This window comes from Centruroides sculpturatus, unplaced genomic scaffold, assembly GCF_000671375.1.
Source record: "Centruroides sculpturatus isolate CEXI.00-Female unplaced genomic scaffold, Cexi_2.0 scaffold596, whole genome shotgun sequence".
Taxonomy (NCBI): domain Eukaryota; kingdom Metazoa; phylum Arthropoda; class Arachnida; order Scorpiones; family Buthidae; genus Centruroides; species Centruroides sculpturatus.
The window spans coordinates 7730-21473 of NW_019384881.1; the positions used below are offsets into that span (position 1 = coordinate 7730).

At 28.4% G+C, this 13744-nt stretch overlaps 2 long non-coding RNA genes across 2 annotated transcripts in view; both read right to left on the reverse strand.

The window, feature by feature from the left end:
- Positions 1-88, reverse strand: part of LOC111631028 — a 7765-nt gene extending 7677 nt beyond the window's left edge. The window contains exon 1 of the long non-coding RNA XR_002757622.1: positions 43-88. This is a non-coding gene — a long non-coding RNA (uncharacterized LOC111631028). The remainder of the gene's footprint in view (positions 1-42) is intronic.
- A 359-nt stretch (positions 89-447) lies between these two features.
- LOC111631027 lies at positions 448-13011 on the reverse strand. Its single transcript, XR_002757621.1, has 7 exons — positions 12695-13011; positions 11339-11472; positions 9411-9554; positions 5189-5399; positions 4746-4807; positions 571-612; positions 448-498 (listed from the first exon to the last, which is right to left on the reverse strand). It is a non-coding gene; the product is annotated as an uncharacterized LOC111631027 (long non-coding RNA).
- Positions 13012-13744: the final 733 nt, after the last annotated feature.

Sequence of the window (13744 nt, forward strand, 5' to 3'; positions counted from 1 at the left end):
TTAAAAAAAAAAAAAAAAAAACATATTATTTTAAATACTCACTCGAGTATTCCTGTTTCTATCTCCTCTGTTCCTGTCTTTTCTGTTACTTATATTCTATATTTCATTTAAAATAATTTTAAGAGTTGAAATGTAAAAACATATTATTTTAAATACTTACTTGAGTATTTCTACTTATCGCTCCTGTGTTTCTACTAACTGCTCCCGTGTTGGAGTCTACTATATTCTATATTTTATTTAAAATAATTTTAAGAGTTGAAATGTAAATTTAAAGAAACATATTATTTTAAATACTTACTTGAGTACTTCTACTTATCGCTCCTGTTTCTACTAACAGCTCCCGTGTTGGAGTCTACTATATTCTATATTTTATTTAAAATAATTTTAAGAGTTGAAATGTAAATTTAAAAAAACATATTATTTTAAATACTTACTTGAGTACTTCTACTTATCGCTCCTGTTTCTACTAACAGCTCCCGTGTTGGAGTCTACTATATTCTATATTTTATTTAAAATAATTTTAAGAGTTGAAATGTAAATTTAAAAAAACATATTATTTTAAATACTTACTTGAGTATTTCTGCTTGAATCCATTATATTTTATTTTAAAAGCTGAAAAGAATAAAAACTCTATAATTGGTGGTAAGTATTTATACATTTTACTTCGAGGTTACAATATTAACTTTTATCTTCCCATTGGGGAGGTAAATTAGGTTATCCCCTCCCCTGTTAGTTTTGGTTTTGGACACCTACGTTATTTTATTTATAAATTGTGTCAAGCATTCAAGGTTTTACAATTAAGTCATCTGTCAATTATTTTATGTCAGACAATTAATTTAATATTNCGTTGAGCATATTTTATCTTCATATATGATTGAGGAAAAATTAATAAATGCATTTGATACAATTTTATTTGATATTAATAAATGCATTTGATACTTTATTGAAAAATTTATAAAATATGGATCAGGGTGGATACTGAAAGAAATTATATTTATAGATGTTAATATAGGAATATATAAAAATGAGATGGGAGGATGTGGTGATATTATACTTCCCAATCATTTAGTTAATAAACGTTGTGTATTAAATATAAAATGTTCAGATAATCAATGTTTTTTATATCGTATAGTTGCACACTTATATCCCGCAACTAGTGCTAATAGAAATTCTATACATTTATATAGAAAATATTTAAAATATCTAAATATAAATCGTTTAAAATTTCCAGTAAATGTGAAANGTGAAACAGATAGTAGACAACACACTACCGTCAAGTGGTGGCATCTGTTGCCAAAAATTTTCATTAAAACCGATTTTTATTAGGGTAACGACTGGCGTTACCTTGTCGTCTTTATGGAAAAGGGGGGGTAACGACCAGTCGTTACCCCTGGTCCTCTAAAGGCTAAAAAACAAAAATTTAACATAGACTTATCTGTAGATAATGCCAAATCTTCGAACATTCGTCCATTTAAGATCAAAATATCTCAAAATCAAACAATGGAAATTGTCGAATTCCAGTCTACCTGGTATGTCTCATTAACAAAAACGAAAGGGAAGTATCCACTAACAAATATAATATTAATGTTAAAGATTTCAAATTGTACAAGAAGGCCTTCGATGCAACAGATGAACATTTAAACGAGAATGCTTAATTTTATATCGAGAAAAAAGCTTTTAGGGGATATGCTAAAACTTATAGAGCGTTTATTTTAGAAAATATTGATCCGGCTGTCTTTTTTGAAAAAATTACATCAAAAATTTATAATATTTTAGCTAATAATAATTTTGTTTGTAGAAAGAAATTTTTAAAATATAAAGAAGATATTATAGAATATCAAGATGTATATTTTTCTAGCCTCGTTGAGCATATTTTATCTTCATATATGATTGAGGAAAAATTAATAAATGCATTTGATACAATTTTATTTGATATTAATAAATGCATTTGATACTTTATTGAAAAATTTATAAAATATGGATCAGGGTGGATACTGAAAGAAATTATATTTATAGATGTTAATATAGGAATATATAAAAATGAGATGGGAGGATGTGGTGATATTATACTTCCCAATCATTTAGTTAATAAACGTTGTGTATTAAATATAAAATGTTCAGATAATCAATGTTTTTTATATCGTATAGTTGCACACTTATATCCCGCAACTAGTGCTAATAGAAATTCTATACATTTATATAGAAAATATTTAAAATATCTAAATATAAATCGTTTAAAATTTCCAGTAAATGTGAAAAATATTCCATTTGAAAAAAAATAATTGTCTAACTATTCGTGTATATGGGTACGAAAAGAAATTAATTTATCCAATCTATATAAGTAAATTTCAATTTGAAAAAGAAAGAAATTTATTATTATACAAAACTCATTATTTTTTAATTAGAAACTTTAATAGACTAATATCTGATAAATCTTCAGCAAGGAAATTTTGTAAACTTTGTTTAAAATTGCCAAATAATAAACCATATAAATGTAAATTTTTCGTAATAAAAAATAAAATAATAATGCCTATATTTAATAAATATTTTATAAAATGTGATTGTATGAAATGTAATAATAATTAAATATTTTATATTCTAGAATTTGTTTATTTTAAAAAGTTATCTGAAAATGTAAAAATTCCAAAAAAGGCTTCTTCGGGAGCAGCTGGATATGATATATTTTGTGTTAAAGGCTTTCAAATTAAGCCCAATGAACAAAAAGCAATATTTACAGATCTGGCCTTAGAAATGCCAAATAACTGCTATGCTAGAATAGCTCCAAAATCTTCTTTATCATTAAATATTATTATGATCAATGCAGGAGTTATTGATGGAGACTATCGTGGAAACGTCGGGGTCCTAATGTATAATTTTGGATCAGAAATTATTATTTTTGAACCTGGATCTGTCATTGCCCAAATCATTTTCAAACAAATTATGCATCCGAGTTTTATAGAAAAAAACAGATTCATTAAACACTACTGACAGAAATGAAAAAGGCTTTGGAAAATGTAGTGAAATTGCTTTTTCTCAAAATAAAGATTTTGGGGACTGTGACGATATACTCCTTCATGAAAAAGAAGAAGATGATGATGATGATGATTTAACTGCAATGAAATTACCTTATCTCAAAAAGTAGATTGTAACGAAATTATTTTATCTGAAAAAGAAGATTTTAGAGATCATGACAAGAATTAACTTTTTTTTCAAAAAATAATTTTGTACTCAAATATTATTTTGTAATGTACTCAATTATTATTTTATATGTACTCAATTCTCATTTTGTAAAGTACTTTATTATTTTATATTTACTAAACTATAATGTACTCAAATAATCAAGTATTATGTACTCATTACTATACTCAAATAAAGCAGCAAATAATATAAAAAATGTTTGTTTTTTTTTTGTAGACAAAACGCTCACCCCCATCGACTGAGAAGCTTTCTCGCCTTCACCCCTAGAAGAACAAACTATTCGTCAATTTAAAAATTATGTTCATTGGGATACGATCAGTCAACGAGGCGATTTAACTGAAACATTTATTTCAGAATTCGCGAATTATTTAAATTGGGAACACACATGGAAAAATTACCGTTTTCCAATCATATTTATTAAACAAAATATTCAATATGCAAAATGGGATTTAATTTGACAACATCAGAATTTAGATGAACAATTCCTAACAAGATTTTCGGATCATCTTGATTGGAATAAAATCTCCGAATACCAACATCTTTCGGATGATTTTATTATCTTCTTCATAAATAAATGATATAAAAAGAATTTTAAAATACCAACAATTAAAAACCTCAACTTTACGTCAAATACAAGATTACCTAAACTGGGAGTTTGTTTCTCGTTATCAAAAACTTGACGAACAATTTATTGACGAATTCCAATGTCAACTTTCTTGGTGTCACATTATAAAATATCAAAAATTAAATAAGGAATATATCGTTCGCAATCGTGAGAACTTATTCTTGTATTTAATGGGAGAAATACACATTACTGTAGACAAATTGCGGGAAAAAGTGGGAATACTTATATAACTGTAATGTAATGTAAAAATAAAAAAATTAAAATAATTTCAATGTTATATTACTTTAAATTACCACTCACTTCTTTTGTAATTAAAATAAATTCTACCATATATTAAAATTTATATGAAACAATTTAAAAAATAAATTCTAACATAGAAATTATAACATATATTAAAATTTATATGAAACAATTTAAAAAATAAATTAATTTTGTGATTAGTACATGTCATACGTATACTACTAACATCTCTGTACAAAGCTTGGTATGCTGCAAACAAATGTGGAAAATAGTGTTTACATTTAAAAAATGAGCTTCATACACTTAACACCCAAGATACAGCACTCCAAGTAATTAACTTGTAAGAGTCATATTCTGTTTGCATATATGTTTTATCAAATTATCAATCAAATTTTTCACTGAAATAGATCAATACTTCATAAACACCATGCACATCCAGATACATGACAATTTCAATTACAACTAACATCGAAGTAATAGTGCTACTTTACAGAAGATATTTAAGCAAGTTTTAAGGAACTAAGTTTATTCTCACTTCATATTCTAAGGTTTTACATATTCTATTAGCAACAAGAACTGAGAAAAATGACAAATTATGTTATACGGCATTTTGTACGACACTCATTTTAGATAATTAGCTATATAAATATTTGAAGTTAAATAGCATATTGAACTTTCTTACCATAATCCAAATTGGAGAATTTCAGCACTCCTATTTGATTCTGTTTCTTCCTAAAAACTTTCCTGAAAATGAAAAAATTTCTATAACAAACTTATTTATGTAAGAAGCTGTGCATAATCATCAATAAAAAATCAGAAATACTTTATCATCTAATAATAATCAGTCGAAAGATGGTGAAATTAAAAATAATCATCACCAAAACAGTCAAAACCAGTGGTGCCCAAACCATAAACTGTGAACCAATTGGGCTCAGCACACGTCAACATGGTGTGCAGTTACTTGAAACATCTCTTATGATTGATAGAGACAGACTTACTGTTTCTACATACGTAATATACAAAATATTCATGAGCCTAACTCATCTATGATTTATATGCAGTTTTTCCACATATCAAAACGTTTGGGCACCACCAGTCAAAGCAATACAGTCAGTATAAGCTTACCATTTTGATGATTCTAACAAACATGGTACATGGAAAACCATGAGAACAAGCTAGGCCAAACAATCTTAACAGTCAGGACTCAACAGAATTTAACATACAACTTTTTGAAAAGTGCACAACTGTTGATACCTGCAGCATTTCATGGGGAGATAAAACATTTGTCATCCAAAGAATCAAACTTGTTTAGATGGTTTCTTAGTATGCACCATATCTAAAAGAATGAAATTTCAATTTTAAATAAATGCATTTTTTCTATTTACAATATTCTTAATTAAAGCATTTTAAGTTCAAATTAATTTCCTGTGTTAATAGGAGAGAGTTATGCCACTGTACCTCCCTTAAATACATTTTGTAATCCACTCTAATGAAATGCATTAAAAAAAACAAATTTAAATTTTTACTAGAGAACTCTTCTATTCCATGTTAAAAATGTTATTCAATTTATTTTTATTGGCTTGAGAATGGCATGAAGTATATCAAAGATGTATAGAAGTTACTTCTGCCAAAAAATGTTAGCATTTATGTATTTTCTGTAGACATCTACATCTAATTCATTAAAAAACAATTATAAATTGAAGTATAATTACATGTAAAAACAAATGCAAAGTATTTTAATATGCATAATCAAATCATACAGCTGGTTTCTTACACTATAATAAAGCTACTTAATAATTAAGTTATTAAGATTAGAGATGTACTTAATCTATTGTTAAATTTAATGATTATAAGTAAATTTTTAGAATATTCTGGAAGAGATTGATTTGGAGCAGGACTCAAACCCAATACCCCACATTCCTTGAAAAAACACCTCAATCTATGTTCAACTGGCAAAAAACAAACCCAAATACAGTGGTACCTCAGGATATGAAATTAATCCATTCCGACACTGAGATCATATCATGAAAATGTCGTAAGGTGAATCATTTTTCCCCATACGATTACATGTAAAACCAAATAATTCGTTCCAATACGAAAAACATACTCAAATTAAAGCTAAGTAATACATTAAAAAAATAATAACTATAGTAAGGAAAACACTGAAAAATGCATTTTGTAGTTGTAAATGTATAAATAACCGTAATAGAATAATAATTGATAAAAAGAAAATGTAGTTTTATTTGCACTTTACCCTTGAGGATAGACCACAGTGGAGGAAGAGAGGGAGAAGGGAAATGATACTAAAACTTAACTTATATAACATAATGTAACAATAACTTAAAAATAACTTAGAAAAGATGATAAAAAATTAGTGTTGTTTTATGTTTTCTTTTTTTTTTTTTAATTTTTATTCACTGCTTTTTGCTTTCTTTTCAATAAAATCAGTCACTTTCTGATAATACCTCGAGATTTCCTTTATCGAGCGAGATCCTTCCATGACGAAGCAAACACGTGGACTGAGACCGATGAACAGAAGTGAATAAAAAATGGTGCTGTGAACTAATGTAACGTCATATGGTGAGTTTTTGTTCATATCGTGGAGCAAAAATATGTTCGAATTTCATGTCGTATCCTGAAAATTTCGTATGCTGGGGCGTTCGTATCCTGAGGTACCACTGTATATAGCATACTTAAGGTACTGTACAGTACCAATCAAACATTTGATTGAAAAATGGCATCTTCCACAGAATAGCTGCAGATGAAATGCTACAACTTAATTAATAATCACCAATATAAGATGGCCAAATATTAAGTATGAAAATATTCAATAAAATCAAAGTGTTAGTTAAACAGGAATTGTGGGTTTGAGTCTTATCCAGGCAAATTCTTTTCTTCCAAAAATTATAAATTAAAAATTATTCAGATTAGCAAAATATGTCAGCATAACCACCTACTTCTAGACAAATTACTATGTATCTAATCATCAATTTAGCCATATAAGATTGCAATAGGGCATGCACTTTTCGAAAATAGGTGGCATTAGTGTCAGGCTTACAGATAGGAAGCTTCCTATTTTGTTTATCATGCTGTGTATACACTGTTTAAAAATTGCCTTTTTAGTTATTTAGGCATTTTTGAAATGCCAGTTAATTGTTGTTTGTTTCAGTGCCAATGATAAACATCCAGATGTGAAATTTTGGGATGATCCCATAAGAAAAGAATGGGAAGTAAATATAGAAACTGGAAAGAAAATCAATAAGCTTAAATCTGTAACAGACAAAATTATAAGGATAATCAATTTTGAATGGTTTACAGTATTATTACTGTACAAATGTAAACATATTTTTAATGAATGATTAAATGGAAGGTTTATATCACACTTGATATTATAACAGCCAATCATTTTAAGCGTTTGACATCTTAACATTATGTTTTAAACACTAACAACATAATTCCAAGAAATAGGTCGAAACTCAAAATATATTTGAATTAAAAGTTGCTGGAAAGTTTGAGAGAAATACCTAGAATAATTTATGATTCTAAAACTGTCATGACCAATGTATAGACAAAAGAAGAAAATTATGGAAAATGGAGCAATGTGGATGCAAGAAAAAAGTAACCGACAGAGATAAACGAAAGGTGTTCTTCCTTACAAAACAACAAGTAAATCAGCAGCTATTGACTAGACAAATAACTGCCAATTTACCAAAATCTGTGTCCCATCAAACGATGTGGTGATGTGCTCATGGCAACATAAAATATTGAAAAATGAAAGTTATATCTAATTTGATACCTGTTCACAAGCAACAAAGACTTCAATAGGCTAAATCTGTCACAAGTTTGACCAAGGAGTAGGAAAAAGTTGTTTTTTCTGATGGAAAAAGTAGAATTTAGATGGACCAGATATTATTGGCATCATATGAAAATAGAAACCAAAGTTAGAATGAGTAGTCAGTCAGAAGGTGGCAGTGTAATAGTTTGGGATGCTTTTGGGTTCAATGGGAAAACTGATATTGTCATTCTCGATAAAAATGGATTCTTCAAAATATCAGGTATGTTAAAAATTAATTTAATTGCATTTGGACCTTAAATTGGTGAAAGTAATTGAGTATTTCACAGAGATAATTATCGAGAAGATAAAAAATTATTTGACTGGTCTTCTAGAAATCCAGATCTTAGTCCAACAGAAAATTTATGGAGCATAATAAAAATAGTTCATGGTCAAAACAAGCATCATCAAGTAAACCAGTCAAAATTATGAATTAAAGATGCTTGAGAAAATATTGAAGTGAAACAATTGCAAAAATCAACTCAAACAAACTATGCCCAATAGTGTTTGATGTTATTCAAATGAGAGGTCCAACTAAATATTAAATGATATGAATTTTGCCAAAAATATCCTTATAATTATGATAATTTAAAAATACAGTTAACTTCAAAAACAGTTCACAATTATTTTAATTATCATCAAACATCAATGACAATGATTTTTAACATTTTGTTGTGTGTTTATTATGTATCTAAAATTTCAAAAGTATATTACAAATAGAAGTTGAGTAACTAAAACTAAATTGTTGTATTTGTAATTGTTAAAAGATAGAAAAACAATGCCAACAACTGTAAAAACATCAGTTTATACGTGTTCTCTTAAGCTTGTGTACCTTTCTAAAAGTTTTGCCTTTGTTCTTATTGTCTTTTCCCTTAATTCATTTAATTTCTTTTGTAATTTGGCAACTGTTACATTCTTTAAGACCATATTTTTAAAAGTAGATTAAAACTTCCTGTTTAGTTTCTACTGCATACTCACTACCAGAAGATAAGTATATATCCGGCAGACACTAGTGCCGCAAGTGACAAGATCTAAATTGTGCATGCCCCATAATTTGGCATTTAATATGTTAATACACAAAGTTTCTTTAACTTTTACAACTGTTGTTGGTTATCGTATTATTGTCATATAAAGTAGACAATAATATAACGATCCAAACATTTCTCTGCACAGAAAGGGAACGCCAAAAATGATTTAAAACTCATTCCTGGAGCTTATCTGTGCCTTTCTAAAATTAACAACAACAAATTTCACAAATCACTCACTAATTCAAACTTAATTATAAAGATTCTGTAGTCAAAAACATTCAATTTTTTATTTAAATAAAGATTGTTCCCTACTAAAATTTTTCTCATATTTCTAAACATGAAATTATTAATAAAGCTTCAAGAGAATCTCAGTGCTGTGTTTAACAAAATAATATTTTGTATATATTAATTTCACAAATTCATGATTTTAAAAAATTTGTGGAATAATTTGTAAAAGCTATTTGTAATATTTAAAACCATACGTTACCTCTTGATGGCAATATCAGTGCAGAGGTATAAAAGCACAAAACACGCCATGGCTTGCTCCATAACTTAATCCAGGTATGATAGTCATGCTGTTTAAAATATCTCGAGTTTGTGCAGTGATGTCATTCAGAGTTGTGTAACTTTTCTGGCAAAAAGAAAAAAAATTTAATTGCATGTGGTGTCATCTTTTATTATATCTTATCTAAAGAAACTATATTATTATTTATTATAAAATGGAAGCAAGCTTAATTTTGAGGGTACAGACAAATTTTATTTAAAAAATTGTATATATTAAATAAAATTCTTCATTAAATCCAAACTCACTAGAGATATATACACCCTCCCACCCCTCAAACCTTTAATTACAAAAATTTAATAGCATCAATCCCCTTTATACACAACCTACCTGCAAAATTTCAGAAAACTTCCATTAGTTTAGTAGGTTTCATTCTTACCATAGCCTGATTTGCCATAATTTTGATCTATTGATGCCATTATCTTCATATCCTAAAACTATCTCTCTATTTTTATCATTAATTAATTAATTAAAGTACTGCGCAATATGAATGTTAAAAATTCTTTATTAACATATAGAGTCTGAGTGCAAGTTACTTGCAAGCCGCCCAGGTAGCAAATATTTACATAACACATAGGAGTTAGTTAAAGAATGCATATGCATTGTATCTGAGACATTTTGAAAACTGTACCTAGCGCAGTAAATCGCTTATTGTTTTTAATTTGTATCTGAGTTAAAATATTAAGAATAAGAAAATCAAATGTAAATTGTTCTGTGTTTGTAAATTATCTATTAATTAAGGTTACATTACCTCAATCATTTAAAGAAAATTATCCCGAAACAAGCGTAATCATTGAATGTACAGAAATTAAAACTAAAAAGACATCACATGTTCAACATCAAATTCAGTTTTATTCCTACCATAAATCTGCTTATACTATAAAATATTTAATTGAAATTGCCCCATCAGGACTTCAATGTAGTGTTATTTTAAATCTAATTTTAATATATAGCGTTATTTTTAAATCTCTAGTTAGTGATTGTATATAACACATCGTTCAAATTTTTCATGCCCTCCGTTTCAAAAGAAAGTATTTCTTTTATATCAAAAAATTGATTTTATTCTATTAAAATTGTACCAATTCCAAAATGTACAGTCTAATTGAAGGCTGCATTGAAGTCCTGATGGGGCAATTCCAATATTTAAGTAAATAGTTTTAGTGTTTTCATAATAAAACTATTTACTTAAATACTATTTACAATTGCAGGTAAATAATAACAAAAAGTAGAACATTTGCATCTTCTCTAGTAGTGAACAAACGAATCTCTAATCTTTTTCCACTTTAAGAATTACAATTTGTTTATCACTATAGATAAATAAATAAGGAAACTGAATATTTGTTACATATAAAGCTAATTGGATTTTGTGTATAATACATGCTATTCTCTTTTAAATAAAGTTTAGAATTTTTAAACTGTAAATATTTTACAAATACCTTATTTGTCTTGAAATCGACAATTTTTTTTATCTTTACATGTGTAAGGGCATTTAATTTCGAGTAAGCTTATTTTATCTCCATTTTTGCATATACCATCAGGGCTTGCACAAATGCAGGGAGCTTCATTACAAATGATAACCCCTGCATCAATTATTCTAATACAGTAGACCCCCCCATAATGCTTAGATACGTTCCACATTATTCGAATTTCATGTTGTAGGAATCCTTAAATACATGAGCCAATCGCAGCCCGACACGTGTGAAGTTTACGGACTATGGCTGTTTGAAAGGTTTTCTTCCATAAAATTAATCGATTCTAGACTAATTCGACTCAACATTTCCAAAACACGTATAATTTTTTGGGAATAATCTGTATAAACTATGCTATAAACAAAAAATTGTAGGATTACTTACCGAGTGTGCACCGTTTGATGTCGCCATTGCTTAAGCTTGTTTTCATCACGGAGCAGCACACCAAACATGTTTACACTGACCATGGATACCTTGCACTTACACGTTGCTGTAACTATTTTTCTATCTGCCGATAACTGAAAATTAATTTGTATTAAAAATAATTCGCAAAACATGTACGAAATATTTTTATTAAAGAAACATTCAACAGTATATAGCTTAATAAAAGTAGCAATATACAATTTTGTTGTCATGCAAATCATCCTGTTTGTTTATTGCAGAGACATCTAAAATTATTTAAAAGTGCAAATTAGCAATTTAAATATAAAAAATGCCTTAATACAAATATAATGATTTCTCATTCATTTTTCATTTGGGTTAGGCACGTAGCTGTAAGTGTATTTCTTCCATCGTTTCTAATTTCTTTAATTGCAGCTACATATTTAGCCTTTGCAAGTAAATTCCTTTCTTCCATCTCAAAGGTGTAAAAAATTTGTCAGTATGGACTGGTTGAAAACATGTTAAAATTATATCAGGCATTATTGACTAAAAGATGAAAATTACACTCCAGTTAATGAAAGTTCTATTTTTTAATTGTATATTTTATTAAAACATTTAAAATTTGGTAAGTTAAAATTAAAAAGTTTTACTTGATTTTCTGTACCAAGAAACCCTTTCTTTTTTTTTCTTTNGTAATGTCTCAGATACAACTCATATGCATTCTTTAGAGAACTCCTATATGTTATGTAAATATTTGCCACCAGGGCGGCGCGCGAGTAACTTGCACTCGGACTCTATAAAGTTTTTCGTTTTTTATGCTGTCCACGTTTTTCAACCAACGGCCCAGATATTCCCCATTCTAAAGGCTGGCAAGTATGACGAAGTTCCCCGCCTTTCTTTGTGCAGCGCTTTACAGCGAACACACTAAAACTGGTTTCAAATTGGTCAACACTGCTCGTGACGTCATTTCGCTTCACTCTCGCTGCATAAAAAAACGCAGGAGATATAAAATATTCGATTGACATCGACTAATCGAATAATAATTCGATTAATAAATGTGAACGGTAATTGAAAATTTCAATTTCAATTACCGTTCACATCGACCAATCGAAGACACTGAAATTTACTATCGAATTTTTATTGTTAACAACACACGGCATTGTTATAAGTCACAGAACCGTCGCGGCCCATAAACTTATTTAACACGTCAAATCCTACAAATAATTAAACAAAAATATTTATTTATTTATTTATAATTATCATTACTTTACCTCTGCGCGAATACACAATTGTTTTTTAAACGAATATCGACTCGATGTATGTGGATTGAAAAACAACATTTATATCCCGTATGCTTACCTGTTCGTAACGACTGGCATTAAAATTACGTAGGATCTTCGAGATTTGACTCCGATGAAATGTCGGAAATTTCCTCCTCTTTTACACAGAATTTCCATTTTTCCCGGTTAGGCCAAAATACCCTAAGTTAAAATCATCAAATTCGTAAATCTCACATAGCCACGTCGAAGACCAAGATACAAATGCCACTTTCTACCGGATTAACGAAGTTCGTCGATCAGCAGTAGCCAAAAAGTCGCTAATCTGTTTTTACAACTTGAAAAATTTCTTAATGCATTCATTACTTTCTTTTTCATTTTAAATTATATGTATAAATAATATGTACGTTTTAGTGAAGTTGCAGCCTTCAAATAATTGCTTAATTCGGACAATGTATTCCATAATTATAAAATGGCCGTAAACTGCATGGCTACTAGGTACAGTGGCTAGAAAATATAGTGTCGAAATCGAGCTTATTTTCTGTCCCTATATTGGAGGTTGCCGCAAGAGGCGCTGCTGTCAATCGTTGTGCTACACTGGCTGTATCATCCTATGTTTATATTGGTTTTAATTAAGTGGGATTTTTAAGCATAGTAAATGTGCTGTAGCCAAGTAAAAGAATTTAGATCGATAATAAATCATATCACTAGCAATCAATTATTATATAGTATTACTTTATTAACATTTATGAAGGAATTCATTTTATTAAAGCTAATTAAGATTCTTATTAAATCAAATAGCCTACACTGTATTGTCTATTTTTACATTACAGCTGTTGAGTGCTGTACAAACAAGTATTATTTAGAGTACAAGAGTAATCTACTCTTGTTATTACCTTATTAACAACAAGGTTTATTCATATTTACTAAAAAAATACAGAATTTATCATATTTTTAATAATAAAATGTAAGTTTTATATGGCTTTGTGAACCTCTTCCACTGTGAGGGCCTAAAATAGAATTTATTAAGCAAATGCCATCAGTTACATAATACTGTATACTGTTCACAGTATTATGTGACATAGTATAAAGCAATATTAAAATTACAATTAAATTCTACACAGTATATAAA